Source organism: Phoca vitulina, unplaced genomic scaffold, assembly GCF_004348235.1.
Source record: "Phoca vitulina isolate PV1807 unplaced genomic scaffold, GSC_HSeal_1.0 scaffold19, whole genome shotgun sequence".
Lineage (NCBI taxonomy): Eukaryota > Metazoa > Chordata > Mammalia > Carnivora > Phocidae > Phoca > Phoca vitulina.
Window position 1 is genome coordinate 25,538,696 of NW_022589722.1, and position 17,617 is coordinate 25,556,312.

The 17,617-nt window shown below is 49.1% G+C and overlaps 1 pseudogene; it reads left to right on the forward strand.

The window, feature by feature from the left end:
* The first annotated feature begins 8,724 nt into the window (after nucleotides 1–8,724).
* LOC116640114 lies at nucleotides 8,725–10,489 on the forward strand (annotated as a pseudogene).
* The last annotated feature ends 7,128 nt before the right edge of the window (nucleotides 10,490–17,617 follow it).

Genomic DNA, 17,617 nt, shown 5'->3' on the forward strand with positions numbered 1-17,617 from the left:
GTCTCGTCTGCCTTGTATGTTCTTTTTCCTATGCTTCCAGGCAGCCCGGGGAAAGTGGTTGGCTCAGGGTTTGACAGAGGGAAGACAAATAAATACTGTATAAATGAGAAAAAAGATCTACTTCTCAAGTAGAAAGAGCACATATTTGACTTCACACGTGTTTCACGTGGCTATGCCGCTTGGATATTTAGACTTCGAGTCGGCAGACTTCCATCTGGACGCTTGCCCCAGACCCTGCCAATGTTAGGGTTGACCTGGGAGCGGACAGCATGAGTGATAGGGTGAAGACAGGGTTGTTTTTTGGTTTGGTTCAGGTTTTGTTTGGTTTCTAAGATGGGAGAACTAGCATTCTCTCCCAAAGAGTGAACCCAGGGAGGGAAAATGGGTGGAGCAGGTTGAGTGTGGACTGCAGGAGGGACGGGGTCCAGCGCACGTGCACGTGTGAAGGGCCGCCCCACGGGAGACTCACAGGTACTCCACCCACAAGACCAGCAGGGAAGGCAGCATGAGCAGGTGCAGGGCCCAGCAGGAGAGTGGGTGGAGCATGTGGATATTCTCCCATGATTCCTTCTGTTATTTCAGTGCAAAAGGAGCACCACCACAGGCTACAAATAAGGGCAGAGGGCTCTGAAGGTTTGCAGAGGGAGGAGAAGGTGCGAAAGAGCCCTCGTATATGGAAGGGGAGCAAGGGGACCTGAGAAATGTAGCTGACTGCCCAACAGCATGCTGGCAGATGCATTTTCCCAAGATGGCCACAGCAACATCTCCCATCCCACAAGCCCTTCTAGAACCTTCCACTCCCCGACTAAAGAGTGGAATCTAATTCCCCTCCCCTTGAACCTGGGCGGGTTGGTGACTCACTCCCAGCGATGAATGCAGTGGAAGTGATGCCACCACGCTCCTGAAACGACACGGGAAACACCTCCATCCTGTAGAACACTCCCGCTGGAGCCCTGAGCCGCCATGCTGTGAAGAAGCCCAAACTAGCCCATGCAGAGAGACCACACGGAAAAGCTCTGAGGTCATGGAGAGGGAGAGATGTCCTGCCAGGGCCCAGATGCTTCAGCCCCAGCCACCAAGTGACTGCCACTCTCTGAAACCCTGAACAACCCAGCTGAGCCCCTCCTAACTCCATGACCCACAGAATCCATGAGAGATCGTAAAATGATAGTTGTCTAGGCCTTTACTTTATGGCCCAGAAATAGCTCATCGGAACAAACACCTAGGGCCAAGTTGAGACTTACGGTCGTGAAATTCAGGTGACACCCCCTTGGCCTGATGACACACAACGCATTTCTGCAGAGACAGAAGCCGGCACAGCTGCTCCAAGCTTCCCTCCCTGCCTCCAGGAAGGAGCAGAGGATGAAGAGGAAATGTCAAGGGCATTGTGTCCTGGATGTCAGGCTAAGACGTCTGGACTTGACCTGTAGGCTACTGAGAGTGCCCGCAATGAGAACTATTTACCTTCCGTGCACCTGCCGGGCCCTCTCTGGTTTTAGCAATACAGAACACAGCCTCCATCCTCAGATGAACTAGGGTGGGGGAAGACAGAAGCCTTCCCATTTGCCTGAGGCCTTAGGCACACGGCCAGTGGAGTAAGGAAGGGCTGGAGATTGGGGAGCCTCGGTGCTCCCATCTGAAAAATCCACAAATGTGGATTCTAGAAAATATAAACTGTGGGGCGCCTGGGTGGCTCAGTCGTTAAGCGTCTGCCTTCGGCTCAGGTCATGATCCCAGAGTCCTGGGATGGAGCCCCACATCGGGCTCCCTGCCAGGCGGGAAGCCTGCTTCTCCCTCTCCCACTCCCCGTGCTTCTGTTCCGTCTCTCGCTGTGTCTCTATGTCAAATAAACAAATAAAATCTTAAAAAAAAAAAAAAACAACAACAACACCTGAAATCTGTGGGCTGTGTAGTAAGTGAAAAGCACTACGGGTGTTTGAGGTTTCAAGCAAAGCTGGATCCAGCCCTGCGAACAGGGTGACAAGACCTGGTTTCTCCGCCTCCATCTCTTGGCTCCGTGTTCTGGCATTTGCGCCTGTCCCGGGCTGGCTCTCCCTTGGGGGGCTCTCAGTAAGGCCCCCGGTTGGGTCTGGGTCTAACCTTCTCTTCACATCCAGGGGACAGAGAGCCAGCCTATCTCTCGGAGAGCTCAAGTAGAGGTCTTTGCTCTGATTGGACGACTTGAGTCACGTGTCCATCCCTGAGCCAATCACAGTAGCCGTGCGATGGGCTATAGTAATTGGTTTAAACCAATCAGGGCCCACCTGGAGCAGACACCGAGTCTACCCCACCCGGCGGTGGGCTGGGAAACGTGGGGTCCTGTCAGGAGGGAGGGAAGGGAATGGATGCCAAGGAAGGAACCACTCAGTGTCTGCCATCGTAGGACACAGTCAAGAACAACAGACGAGGACCCAAGGCATGTCCCTCAGTCCGCCCAGCAGAACCTCCTGGAGAGGGCGCGCTCTATCAGAGAGGAAGTGGTTGAGCGCCGGAAAGGGGGGACTCTCCCATCAAGGCTATTTCCAGTACCATCTGGCCAGTCTGGAGCCCCGGGATGGGGGCAGCACCGTTGGCCAGAACCCAGGGACTGCCTGGGACACTTGGGCAGCTGGGGACTGAGTAAGCTGGGAAAAGTGCAGGCTGGAGAGGGCTGGGGCGGGGGAGCCATCTGACTCTTCCCGAACACCAAAAAAGGGAACAGGAAAGGTCAGCTTAGGCTCCAGGAGGGATCCAAACAAGTAGCGTGACAAAAGCAGACAGGCCGGTCTGGGCTCAGCTCGGCTGGGTCTTTCCATACCTTGTTCAGCCAAGAACCCAGGGAGCAAGGCTGGGGAGGGATTACCCCACTGCTCAGATGGGGAAGTCGAGGCTCTGAGAAATGTAACTCACCCAAGGTCACCCAGAGAGGTGGGGCAAAGCCAGAATATGAACCTGAGCTCTCTCAGGCCAGCCTCCTCCCTCCTCCCCCCCCCCTCCCCAACCCCTTCTGGTAGCTCAGCTCAAAGTCAGGCCCATCCCACACACAGTAATGTGAGGGTGAGGCCACTGGTTGGGGGGACATTCAATCCCCCCATGGCCCCTACTGTCCAGAAAATAGTGAAAGGGGGGCTGCAGGGTCCAGCTGGCCCAAGTTCAAATCCAGCCTCTGCCGCGCTGTCTGTATAAATGTGGGCAAGTCAGTATCCTCATTTACGAGATGAAGAAATGAACACTTCCCTTAGAAGGTGGTGGGGAGGAAGGATTGACATCACGTGTGTATGGCGGCTAGCATGTGCAGCCCATGGCCAGTGTTACACTCCTCCTCCCGTCATGGAAGGAGTTTGTAAGGTTTAATTCCAATATCATAGCAGAAATGCTGTGATCTGCCGAGCCCAGTGCTGCAAGATGGAGCCTGCGGGACTCTTCCAAGTAAACACCGAGAAACAGAATGGGGGTGGGACTTTGGTGAGAAATTAACCTGCGGTACAGACGCGGGGTTCCTCGCTTTCTGGGAGGGAGTCAGGCCCAATTCCAGCGTTGTCCCCCGCTGCTGGGCGGAAGTCCAGACACTGCAGAATCTGTTTCCACCCTTTCCCTGGGGACTGAGGACCGGAGCAGGACTTTCATCCCCTGAGCCTGGACTCAGTAGGAGCGAGGAGGCTGCAGACAGGGGGGCATTGTCCATCCTGGCCGGGCCAGATCCCGCCGCGGCCAACCCATCTGGGGCACAGGGTCTCCATGGACCAGCCCAGCCATGTGTGTGTATTGACAGGGGAGGTGTTTGTCACAGTTGCCACTGGAGACCCAGATTCTACCACTGGACACTCTGTCCAGTGTCCCGACGGTGACCCCAGAGCATCTCCGACCAGCAGGCTCGGGTGGGGCCTGGGAGGACAAAGCCGCCTTTCGCTGCTGCCAGCTGGGTGGGCAGAGTGCGTCAGCTCATCGGCCAGCCAGCGAGACCCGGAAGCCCGCCTTGTTGCCCCCTCCCCCACACTCCATCACCACTCACGTCTTGTTTTTGTCATGACATGATATGATAGAGGGTGCTTGTCAATTGTGCAGCTGAAGTCTCTCTAGACCCTGGCCCCTGCCGTCCAGCCGCACAGCCGCTGTCCTGGTCAGCACCTCCATGGCACCCCCTCCCTGCTGGGGTCTCACAGTCTGTCCTGCCCCCCGCAGCCAGGGGGAGCTTTCAGCAATGCAGTTCAACCACATCAGTCCCTGGTGTCAAGTCCAGTGAAGATCTGCAAAACATACACCTGACAAAGAACTCATTTCCAAAATATGTAAAGAACTCCTACAAATCAATAAGAAAAAGAGAGGCAGCAAGTAAAAAGGAGCAAGAGACTTTGAGTGGGCCCTTCACGACAGAGGTTCTGCAAGTGGCCTCTAAGTCCACGAAAACATTAGTCGTCAGGGCAATGCAAAAATAAAACCACAGCAAGGTATCACTACATACCCACCAAAACTGCTAAAAGGAAAGGTAATGAAAATATCAAGTGTTGGCAAGGATGCAAAACAACTGGGACTCCCAGAACACTGGTGCGAAAGGGAGCGTATCTGGTACAAGCACTTGGGAAAATGGTTTGGCATTGTCCCCCCTGGACCCAGCAATCCCACCCCTGGGTTTATGTCTAACAGAAATGCATGCATACGGCCATTGAAAGACATGGACAAGATCATTTGTTGCAGCTTTATTCACAGTGGCCAAAGCCCAGAAATAACCCAGATATCCATCAACAGTGGAATGGATGAAGGATGAGCGCACAGCCACCTGGACACATCCCACGCAGTGTTGAGAGGCAGAAGCTGGACACAAAGGAGTCCACACCGTGGGATTCCATTTATGTGAATTTCAGAAACAAAATTGCACAAGTCAGGATGGTGGTTATCTTCGTGGGGAAAGGAGGTAGAGTGCCTGGGGAGGGGGGCACAGGGAGGATTTCTTGGATGCTGATAATAACCTGTTTCTTGATCTAAGCCCTGGTTACACTGGTGTGTTTAGCTTGTGAAGATTCATCCAGCTGGACACTGAATGATACAGGCATTTTTCTTTACATATTTTACTCCTCAATGAGAAGTTAAAAAAAAAATCCTCCACCTACACTGCCCAAAGTCCTCCATGGCTCCCAGCAATTTTTTGTCCATCTCCTGGACATGCCATGCAGTTCTCTCTGCCTGGAACTCCCTTGTCCAGTTGGAAAACACTCTGTTCTGGGGTCACCACCACCACCACCAGGAAGCCCTCCCTCCTGGCCCCAGACAGAGGCAGTTTCTCTGTCCTCAAAGAGCCATAGGCACCTTCATTTCAGCCCTTATTCCTCTGACGGTCAGGCCACAGCATTTACTGAACACTTGTTATGTGCCAGGCACATACACTTGTGGGTAAACAGTCATAAGTAATAGGTTACACTTCAAAAAAATTAAATAATTGCAGAAATAGACACTGACAAATTGCAATGAATGCCCCGAAGGGAAGTCCAGGAAGTCAGTGAAGAATAATGCTGAGCGGGAGGGGGGGGGGGGGGGGCTGGTTTACGAGGGGCTGAGCACAGAGACCCAGAGAACAAATAGCCAGGCCAGGAGACTGCAGGGAGGGGGAGGGGTGGCGGGGGCGCATCTACATCAGTGATTTTTCATCTCAATCCCCAGGAGCAAAGCACAGGGCCGGGCCCATTAGATGTGTGGGAGATTTTAGGGATGAATGAGTGACTGACCGAACGTTAAGAGGCCGAAAGAGACAGGTGGGGAGATCAGAGGCAGAGATATAGGGGCGTCAAGGACACTGGGTACCCCTTCACAAATGTGCACCTCCAGCTGACTGGAAATGAGGTTTGGGGATCCTGGAAGCACAGACCCCATCACCTCCAGCAGCGAGTGTGCAGAGACCCGGGCCAATCATTCCTTCCTTGGTTCGTTTTCACAGTTGGTAAATATTAATTGAGTATGAACTGCGTGCCAGGTCCATAGTAGGGGCCCTTCCCTTCGTCCCTCATTCATTTCCAATTCCCAGTGACTATTTCAACTTCCGGGATCTCTGGGCATTTAAGTCTCTCCCTGCTTCTGGATGTTTCCCCATCCCCTACCCCCAGTCCCCGTCCACCGGACCAGGCAGGACTCTCCCGTGATCACGGGGGAGATCCCAGGGAAACCTGGGTTATACTGTCTGGCTGTTTGCAAGCCCGAACATGATTTAGAGGGCGGTTGTTCTCTTCGCCAAAATACTGTCTGCTTTATCAGAGAATTCCCAATGCTATTTTCGTCTTCCCAGCAGGATTTCCCAGACACCGCTGGTGGGGGCATGAGCAGGTATTGCTCTTGCAGGAGCAATAAGCCAGGCCTGGAGCAATTATGACAGTGGGTGCCCGAGAGCCAGCCACCCCTCGCCTCGGCGTAAACCTTGGAGCACGTTACACCCGGGTCTCCAGGGAGCATGGCCGAGAAGTTTCCGGCAACACTGCTAACAGCAGCTATGAAGTGGAGACAACCAGGCGTCCCTCACGAGGGAAATGCATAAGGAATGTGAGGGATGCATGTGGAAGGGAGAAGACATAGCCCATCTGTAAAACAACATGGGTCAAACCAAAAGACCTGGTCTTGAGTAAAAAAAGGAAAATAAAATGGGATGTCAGACGTGATCCCATTTGTGTAAACTTAAAAGGGATACACACACTCCCCAAAAGCTGCATGCTTGTTGAGGGTATATATTTAAGAGCATATCGTGAGTACATTCGAAGAGGAGTCTTTGGAGGGAGGGGATCAGGAATGAGGGGAGATGCACACACAGACTTTATATAAAATAAGAGAGGGCCTTGCATGGACAGTGAAAGCATATGAAGAACAAAAGATTTTAGTTAACGGAACAATCTCCACTTGAAATAAAAAGTAAGATTTAAATTTAAATTGGACTGCTTCTGAGAAGTAGTAGATGTACTTTTTATTATTCTTCCCACTAAGCGCAAATAAAACCTTAATCATAGTATATAAAACAAGCCCGAGGAGGCTCTGAAAGGAGGGGAGAAGGCAGATTAGCTAGGGATCGCAGGACCCAAGAAACAACACAGCAATGAGTTTCTTGGTTGTTGGAATTTTTTTTTTTTATTTGCCTCGTGTATCTCAGACTTGAAGCTGAAGAAGCCAGCAATCTGGAAATGCCAAGGAGTTTGGCTATCACCCCCCCCCAAAAAAACAACAAAAGCCTACTCTATCAGCCAAAGAACCAGAAAAGAGGCAGCTAGCAAGACAGAAAAATTTTAGACAATAATTGGTATACTCCAGCCAAACCCTTCAGAAAAATCTGTGGCCCCATCCGTGCCAGCAAGACCACGTGGGAAACCTAGACTTCCCCCTTCGGCAGTGTATAAGGTGCTCCAATCTCCCTGCCAGGGTGCTATCAGGGAAGGCCAAATAGGGGGCTGGGACTTGCCTCTCCACCTTCGCAGCAATAAGGAGCCTCACCAACTCTGGCATCAACAGAGGTCAAGTGGGAATTCGGACTTCTAACCCGATTTGGCAGTAATGAGGCACTTCACTCACTTCCCCACTTCAGAAGCATCCCAGGCGACTAGCTAAAGCAGAAGGCTGCATAAGATACAGAGTCTCATCCCATAATGCCCAAAATATCCAGGCCTCACTAGAAAATCACTCATCATGCCAAAAGCCAGGAAGATCTCAAGCCCAATGAGCAAAGATGCCCACACCAAGATAAGAGAAGTGTTACGAACACATCTGAAACAGATGAAAACAAAAGTCTCAGCCAAGAAACAAAAGATATAAACATTTAAAATACCATTTATAGGGCGCCTGGGTGGCTCAGATGGTTGGGCATCTGCCTTCGGCTCGGGTCGTGATCTCAGGGTCCTGGGATCGAGTCCCGCGTCGGGTTCCCTGCTCAGTGCAGAGCCTGCTTCTCCCTCTCCCTCTGCCACTCCCTCTGCTTGTGCTCTTCTGTCTATCTCTCTGTCAAATAAATAAATAAAATCTTAAAAAAAAAAAAAAAACATTTATAGGGCGCCTGGGTGGCTCAGTCGTTAAGCGTCTGCTTTCAGCTCAGGTCATGATCCCAGGATCCTGGGATCGAGCCCCGCATCGGGCTCCTTGCTTGGCGGGAAGCCTGCTTCTCCCTCTCCCACTCCCCCTGCTTGTGTTCCCTCTCTCGCTGTGTCTCTCTCTGTCAAATAAATAAAATCTTAAAAAATAAATAAATAAAATAAAATACCATTTATAATTGCTCAAAAAAAATAAAATAAAATGCTTAGGTGTAAATCTAACAAAACACGTACACAGGACTTGCGTGCTGAAAACTCACGGAAAACTGATGAAAGAAATCAACAAAGACAAAGAAATGGAAAGACATACTATGTTCGTGAAGATGACTCAAAATGGTGAAGATGTCAATTCTCCCCAAATTGGCATATGGACTTAATACAATTCCTGTGAAAAACTCCAGCAAAATGTTTTGTGGATATAGATAGACAACATTATTCTAAAACTGATATGGAAGAGAGGTACTTTCCATTCCAGTGGGGGTTGGGGGAGGGAAGGGAGGAAGGGGGGAAGGTGGCTGGGGAAGGGGGTGGGGAGGCATCTGGCAGAGTTGGGGTCCCCGGGCCCTGAGCTCAGTCCAGAGGAAGCGAGACTGCCCTCAACAGGGCAGTCGGCAGGGACAGACGGGACCATCTGCCTGACCGCAGGTGCCCCCGGATGAGGCCGCTCCACGCGCCCAAACCAACCTTATAATCAATGGATAAAGTGGGGAAGATGTGGGATCACTTCAAATACAGGTGTCAGAATCTCTTCGTTCATGAGGGAGGGAGCCGTAGTGAAGATGTGGACATGAACTCCAACAGATGTTTGTGAAAGAGAGAAACATCAGTATAGGAGACTCAGCTCCTCAGCGACAAAGCAGTCCCTTAAGAGAAAACATTGCCTTGCAACTGAGAATAAGCCCTTCCAAGAATTCTTCTAGGAGAAACCAAAACTGTGCCACTAAAAATCCTCTGGTTGTTGAAATAAGCAGTGACAAGGATAATGATTCTTGTGTCACCTTAGGAGTGAGATTTGCAAGAAGAGAGTCCTACTCTGGGCATGCTCCGTGGGGTGGGAAGAAAAAACATTCCTGTTCTACAAAGACACAGAGTGCATTGGATACTGATAAAAAGTTTGGTAGAACTTCAAAGGAGAGAGAGGGTGTGGCGTAAGCTCCGTCCTCGATATGGACTGGTGTCCGCAGAACTGTAGGAAGCCGCCCTCTGAGACAGAGGTTGCCGGACACTGTGGGCTTGTGTTTTCCCATGAGGGCTTACAGCAAGCAGTCAAAACCCCTCTTTTCTAATAAAAGAAAAATACACCTTTCTGAATTAAGGCTTGAGAAATGCCCATTTCCTTTGGGGCTGAGATTTAGCCCCAAAATGGCATTTGATTAAACAACATACAGCCCCTTGTGAGCCCACACTCAAACTTTTTTTGATACATTTGATCCACTGTTGGTTTCCACAGAAGATGAAGAAGATAGGCTTTGAGAGAGAAGGTGGCTTAGTATTGAAGAGGGGGTTGAAGGTCAAGGTCCTAGGGTCCTGGGATCGAGCCCCGCATCGGGCTCCCTGCTCAGCAGGAAGCCTGCTTCTCCCTCTCCCACTCCCCCTGCTTGTGTTCCCTCTCTCTCTGTGTCTCTCTCTGTCAAATAAATAAATAAAATATTAAAGAAAAAAAAAAGAGGGGGTTGACCCTCCTCCCGATGCACGAATATACACATTTGAGGCCACCTCACAGGTTAATCCATTATGTAAATTGGGACCAAAGTCAGCTCCTGGAATGACTGAAGTAAGTGGGAACAATCCTGCAATTCCACAAGCTAATTGTGACTCAGAAGAGGACAACCACCCTGTGTCTGTAGTCACGTAGGCAGAAGGGATGTCAGGTGTCTGGAGACAGCCATGTCCACATTCGCAGACAGGGAGCTTGGAAAGTCCCCATGCAAATTGATTACATGCACTGCCGCGTGCCGACTTGCTTCAGATCACAGGGAATCCCTGCTACTAGGGAGAGAGGGACCGTTACAAAGCAGAAGCCCTCCTCGAAGGGAAACCGAAAGGCTCATTCCTGCTCAGGGACTCTGCGCAAAAGGACAACCTCTTCTCGGTGAACTTCCGTGGCAGCACAGATCCCTGCATGCCCGAACTGAACAGTGGAATCACAAGTTTAGTTTTGACGCCCATGACCCGTGTGTATTTCACTCCTCCACTGTAACAGGACTTTTAGAACATTATAAAGATCCTAGTTCTTGCATGTTTTTTGAACCACTGCTTACTAGATCACTCAACAGGACTTTCCCTTTCAGCATCTGTAGATGACTACCTGTGATGGAATTGATGGGCTCCCTTTACCATCAATGTTGCAGGATTTTTTGAAAGAGTGTCATTATACGCAAAAAGCTAGAGTTCGCTGGTTAGAACGAGAACCAGTCAAGGCAAAGGAAACTCTCCTGTCCCCAAAGGGCTTTAACTAGATAGGCTTTTATGTGCATCAGATGGTACACCCAGATAGTAAGCACACATATCAGTGTTAGGTTTTTTTCAGCACAGTGTATAGGCTTAGTGTTAGTATCTGTCAGATGCGATCTGCTGTTACTTACTCAGATAAATGTGGTGCCTATTGAGACAACAGAAGACAGACCTACAGATGTTCAAGAAGGCTACAAAAACAATTTGTCAATTGAGCGAACTGTTCAGTTTTTAATGACTGTTGTGATTGAGTGAAACAACTCTGGGGCATTTGCTATGAAGAATTCTATTTCTTTCTCTTTTTTAAAGATTTTATTTATTTATTTAAGAGAGAGCATAAGCTGGGGGGAGGGGCAGAGGGAAAGGGAGAAGCAGACTCCCCGCTGAGGAGGGAGTCTGATGTGGGACTTGATCCTAGGACCCTGGGATCATGACCTGAGCTGAAGGCAGACGCTTAACTGACTGAGCCACCCAGGTGACCCCAAAGAATTCTACTTCTTACTAAAGAACAAATTATTAATATTGGATGAGTATTTTAACAGCGTGTTTAATGTTTGAAATTGTTATTTTTTCAAAGAATTTTTTATAACCTTCCAAAAGTGCGTTGTTTGTAGTTACTATAGATCAAGCTTTGGAAGTCCAAAAGATAAAGACTGCTTTCCTTTGATAAAAAAAGAAAAATGCAATTTCCTGGCCACAAGGGCATAGTGCAGTTCACTGAAGTGGTGATAGAGTTTAGAGTCAGTCTCCTGTCTCTTCTGCAAAAGGTACTGTTAAGTAAACCAGGTTTTCTGAATAGTTGCTCTTAAAACTTCAGGCTTATAAAGTTGGTAGCAGAATTTTATTCCAAGGCCTTAGGTATTAATTTTTTTTTTTTTTTTTGAATGAGTGCTTTAACTTAAAACACATTGGGAAAAGCTGCAATGTAGTCTGTGTGTGTGTGTGTGTGTGTGTGTGATTTTTTTAAGTTAGTATGTGCAGTCTACTCGTTGATTAAATTTGGATCTTTTCCTGTGCCCAGGATGCATTTGTGAACCATGAAGAAAGTGAGACTAGAAGATGCCCAAACAAGTCAGATGATAACAGCAGTGGTTGCCAATGTTGAGATTATTGTTAAACTGCAATGAACAGTTTGGATGGCAGTATTTAGCTCTTTGCTGTAAACTCTCATAACTGAATTGCTTAAGTACAGTTTCTAGAATTTCAGTGCAGTTAATTTCTAATGGAAAATCTGAAACCCTAATTGCAGACTTAAAAGATACTGTACAACAATTGTGTTTATAAATAACTTTACTTAGCACCTTTTGGTCACTTAGAATAGTATGCAATACTACTTGAGTGATCTATTTTGGAAGTAATGCCAAGTTCTAGTGTTTGCTTCTGAGTATTGAACTGAATTTACAGTTCTGTCCCAGACATTTTGCACTCGCCGAATCCATTCTTGTGCTTTTTTGTTAATGTGCTCTGGACCGCTGGTGAGTACTCCTTGGTTTCCTTACCTGCTGCTACAGAAAGTTCTTTTACATCGTGATGGCTACTGCCAAGGTTACAAAAAAGAAAAGCTATATTTGTATGCAACATTAACCCTTTGACTGCTAATGTACATTTCTGCTTGCTGTGTCTTGTCATGGCTGCTTTTTTGTGCTAATAAAGTATGTTTGGTATAAAAAATAAAATAAAATAAAGTAAAATAAAATAAAACTGATATGGAAAAGCAAAGGAACCAGAATCACTGAAACAGTTTTGAAAAAGAACAAGAGGAACCAGTCCACATTTCCTGATATATAAAGCAGGTAAGACTTCTTACATACCTACAGTAAGCAAGACTGTGTAATATTGGCAAAGCAAGTGACACAGAGATCAATGGAACGAATTAGAGCACCCGGAAACAGACCACACCAATATTTGCATTACAAAACAGACTTTTAAGCAAACGTGTGGGAGCAATTAAACATCCAGAGGTTAAAAAAAAAAAACAAAAAAAACAGAAACAAAGACACCTCGACCTAAGTCACACCTTACACAAAAATTAATTCAAAATGGACCAGAGGCTTAAATGTGAACTGTAAGACTAGAAAACTTTTAGAAAAAAACGCAGGAGACAAACTTGGGGATCTAGGGCTAAGCAACCAAGGCTCATACTGAGCACCAAAAGCATGAGCTATAAAAGGAAAGATTGATGAATTGGACTTCATCAAAATGTAAAACCCTTCCTTCGTGAAAGAGTCTCTTTTTTAAAAAAGATTTATTTATTTAATGGGGTGGGGCAGAGGGAGAGGGAGAGAGAATCTCAAGCGGACCCCCCCCCCCGAGCGCAGAGCCCAATCCTGGGTTCAATCTCACAGCTCTGAGAGCATAATCTGGAGTCGAAATCAAGAGTGGGATGCTTAACCCCCTGAGCTACCCAGGAGCTCCCATGGAAGAGTCTCTTAAAAAGCTGAAGAGCAGAAAGCTCTTGATTTTGGGTTGGGTCGTGATCTCGGGGTTGTGAGATTGAGTCCTGTGATGGCCCGCACTCAGAGGGCAGTCTGCTTGGGATTCTGTTCCTCTGCCCCTCCCCCTGCGCTTGCTCACACTATCTCCCTCTCAAATAAATAAATTAATTAAAAAAAAAAAAGCTGAAGAGAAACTACAGACTGGGAGGAAATATTTGCAAACCACTTCTCTGACCAAGGACCAGTGTCTAGAACCTGTGAAGAACGCTCAAAATTCAACGGCAAAAAGGAAAAAAAAAGAAAAAAGAAAAAATCCAGTTGGAAATTGGGCAAAACACATGAAGAGACATTTCACCAAAGAGGATATGCAGATGGCAGATAAGCGCATGCAAATATGTTCAACATCATTAACCAGGAGTGAAATGCAAATTAAACCCCAATGAGCTATCACTGTACACTGATCAGAATGGCTAAAATTAAAAAATGGTAACAAGACCAAATGTTGGTGAGGATGCAGAGAAACTGGGTCACTCACACACTGCTGGTGGGAACATGAAAAGGTACAGCCACTCTGGAAAACGTTTGGCAGTTTCTTTAAAAATTAAATATGCAGGGGTGCCTGGGTGGCTCAGTCGTTAAGCATCTGCCTTCAGCTCGGGTCATGATCCCAGGGTCCTGGGATCGAGCCCCGCATCGGGCTCCCTGCTCCACGGGAAGCCTGCTTCTCCCTCTCCCACTCCCCCTCCCTCTCTCGCTGTGTCTCTATCTGTCAAATAAATAAATAAAATCTTTAAAAAAAATTAAATATGCAACTGCTATTCAACCCAGCAATTGCACTCCTGGGCATTTGTCCCAGAGAAATGAGGACTTATGTTCACACCAAAACCCGTACAGGGATGCTTATAGCAACTTTATTCATAATAGCCAAAATCTGGAAACAACCCAGATGTCCTTCGACAAATGAATGGCTAAACAAACTTCGTATATCCATATCATGAGAAATGACTCAGTAACAAAAAGGAATGAACCAGTGATCCACACAACAACCTGGATGGCTCTCCAGAGGTTATGCGGAGTCAATCCCAAAAGGTTACATACTGTGTGATTCCATTTATATAACATTCTTGAAATGACAAAATTGCAAAAATGGGAAACGGATTAGTGCTGGCTCAGGGCTTGGGGGGCGGGGTTGAAGGGAAGTGGGCGTGGCCATTAAAAGGGCCACAGGAGGATCCTTGTGGCTGTGGAAGCATTTGGTACCTTGGCTGCGTCAGTGTGAACATCCTGGTTGTGATATTGTACTATATGGTCTTGCAAGATGTTCCCATGGGGGGAAAACAGGTAAAGGGTACGAGGGAACTCTCTGCATTATTTCTTTAAGTTGCATGTGAAATCTACAGTTATCTCAAAATAAAAAAGTTAAATTTTCAGGGGCGCCTCGGTGGCTCAGTGGGTTAAGCGTCTGCCTTCGGCTCTGGTCATGATCCCCGGGTCCTGGGATCGAGCCCCGCATCGGGCTCCCTGCTCAGTGGGAAGCCTGCCTCTCCCTCTCCCGCTCCCCCTGCTTGGGTTCCCTCTCTCGCTGTGTCTCTTTCTGTCAAATAAATAAATAAAATCTTAAAAAAAAAAAAGACATTATTAGCCAGCATCACCTCCCTCTTCCCCTCCCCGAGCCCCCACTGCCTGAGAGCTTGTGGCTGATGCCCAGTTTCCGGGGACCGAGCTGCCATCCAAGTGCAGCTGTGACTGGGGGCCCAGGACCCCAGCACCACAGCCGTCACCTCCGAGGGAACCTAGAGAGGGGAACCGGAGCCAGATGCTCACAAGCAGGCAACGGGAAATGTGGATACCAGAAAATATAAACTGCTCCGCTAGACATAAACCCTGGCAGACCTCCAGGGTGGACTAGGACGGAGATGGTGTGCGAGGACAAAGGAGGGATACCTAAATCACAGGAACCAGCGCGGGTTCTCGGAGGAAGAGTCGTGGTGGCTGGCCAAATGTTTGGGTTTGTACAGGCCAGCTGGCTGGGGACTCCGAGGAAAAGCCAGGGACCCTACATGTGCAAAGAGCACACAGTGAGTGCCCCTCTCAGACATCCTCGCGCTAAGACAGAGAAGTGGGGCCGGGCTGGGCGTGTGGCCCCTGGTGGAGTAAGCGAGCGGGTTTGTAGACGGTAGCGATGAGCAGCGGGTGCCGGTCCACACGGGACCACACGCATGCTTCTGTTATTGATGATCGCTGGAAAATGCCTGGGTCTACAAGATGCTTTGTTTTTGTTTTTTTAGCAGTCTGTCTCTGTCCCTTCTGTCTCTGTGCCCCTGCCTGCCCACTGCCCCCCGCTCCCAACTACTTCCAGAATTCTCCTTTCCCAAACCTTTCCTAGAGCTAGGAAGGACCTCAAAGGATTGTCTGGTGCTGCCTTGAGACCCCGAAAGTGAGATGGCATACCCCTGTTCTACAGTCCAGGGTGCTGTCCCTTAGAGATGGGACCCGCTCGCCCTATCACGCAGGAGGCCAGGATCAGAACTCAGGCATCCAGCTCTCTGCCCGGCTTCACTTGGTCAGGGTTGGGAAAAAGGAAAGCCCCCACTGCACCTAGAGAAATGATGGCCAGAGTCCCCTGCCCCAGCACCGCTCTCTGTCCCCTCAGCCATGCCATGGCTCAGTCACGTTCAGCCAGCAGTGCACGGCGAGAGCCCGCGGTCTGCCAGACACAGCCGCAGACTCTGAGAAGGCGGCAATGACCAGAACAGACACGGACGTCCTTGCCCCCTGGGGCTCACATTCACACCTGCGCCTCTGGTCCCACCACCCATCCTCCACCCTCCATCCGAGGCCATCTGAGACTCCTGGAGACACACAGGGGGCACTGTCACCTGTGGGCCTGTGGGCTTGGACCTCCTATTCGTGTAACACCTACACTGGCTTTTGAGGTTATTTCCAAATAAATCTACATGCAGTCACTGAATGGTATGTTGTGTTATGTTAATTTGATCGATGTAAGGTATTTAAAATAGCACAAATTTGCTAACCCCAGTTAGATATTTCTTCATGCTTTCAATATAACCAAAAGCCTCAACAAAATAAAAGTTTCCAGGCCTCTCTGGACCTGCATGAGGTTCAGGGACACCAGCCCCCTCCTGATCGGTCCCACAGCTTCCCCTGCCATAGACCCCTGTCCCTCCTGTGTTCTCCTTTCTGGAATGGGGAAGAAAAGAATCCTGCCCGGAGGAGAGCAAGAGGGCTACGGTTTGAGTCCTGACCCCACCAGTTACTTGTAAGACTTTGAGTCAGTTCCCTCTTCCTTTGTGGCTTCAGTTGCCCCATCTGTGAAATGGGAACAGGGTGATGACCTTCAGGGTCCCTTTCAACACCAACTGTATGATCTCCCTGACTGTACTTGAGCTCCCCAACGTCCGTGTCTCTCCCCAATTCATGGTCCTCATGTGCACACAGTAGGTCTTCAGGAAACAGGTGCAGGACGCAGTTTCCTGGTGCCTCTGGCCACCTTCATGGTTCCTGGGCCAGGACTCCTGACCCACAGGCATGAGCTGGGTGACCCCATCACACCGCTCTGGTCCAGGGCCTGCTCAGAAGATTCACAACCGGCTCAGGGCCAGGAACTTTACTGAGCTGACCCCGAGCTTTCCCTTCCACACGCTCTTCCTCTCAAAGTGTGGCTCCTGGACCCGCAGAGCTGACCTCGCCTGGGGCTTGTTAGAACACCGAGAACCCGTGTTGGCTCCTACAAGTTAGGTATTCCTCCTCAATCCTCACAAGCCGTCTGCTTCCTTGTCCACCCTGGAGGTCTGCCAGGGATTCTGTCCAGCTGTCCAGTTTATATTTTCTTTCTTTTTTTTTTAATATTTTATTTATTTATTTGACAGAGAGAGGGAACACGAGCAGGGGGAGTGGAAGAGGGAGAAGCAGGCTTCCCGCCGAGCAGGGAGCCCGACATGGGGCTCGATCCCAGGACCCTGGGACCATGACCTGAGCCGAAGGCAGACGCTTAACAACTGAGCCACCCAGGCGCCCCACAGTTTATATTTTCTAGGATCCACATTTCCCTTCTTGTCAACATGTGAAACATTTGCCTGCCGTTAGCCTCTGACTGCAGTTTCCTCGGAGGGGATGGCCGTGGTTCCGATGCCCTGGCCGAGTCAGAATCTGTGTTCTGACAAGATCCCTAGGGGATTCTTTTGCACATCAAGGTTCGAGAAGGGTCGTCTCTTAGCCAAGAAGCCCAAATCCCCCTACCCAGCCCAACATGCTTGTTTGGTCACTTAATCCATCAGTGATATGTTTGCTAAGTGAATTCCAGCACCTTTCACTGTGAGGGTCTCCTGTTGGGGAGGAATCTAGTACTTCCCAGGTGAGCATCCAAGGACCCACTGGGCTCCCATGTTCTGCAGCATCAGCCCCCAAGGGGTCAGCACAGACCCAGAACCCAGGCCCTACCCATCTGCTCCAGGGGACTGACCCAACCCGGCTGCGACTAGGTGGTCCCATCAGTTGGGGTCCTGCTGCAATGAGCTCAAACTTTTATTTTATTTTATTTTTAAAGATTTTATTTATTTATTTGAGAGAGAGAGCATGAGCAGGGGCAGAGGGAGAGGGAGAAGCAGGCACCCCGCTGAGCAGGGAGTTGGATGAGGGGCTCAATCCCAGGACCCTGAGATTATGACCTGAGCAGAA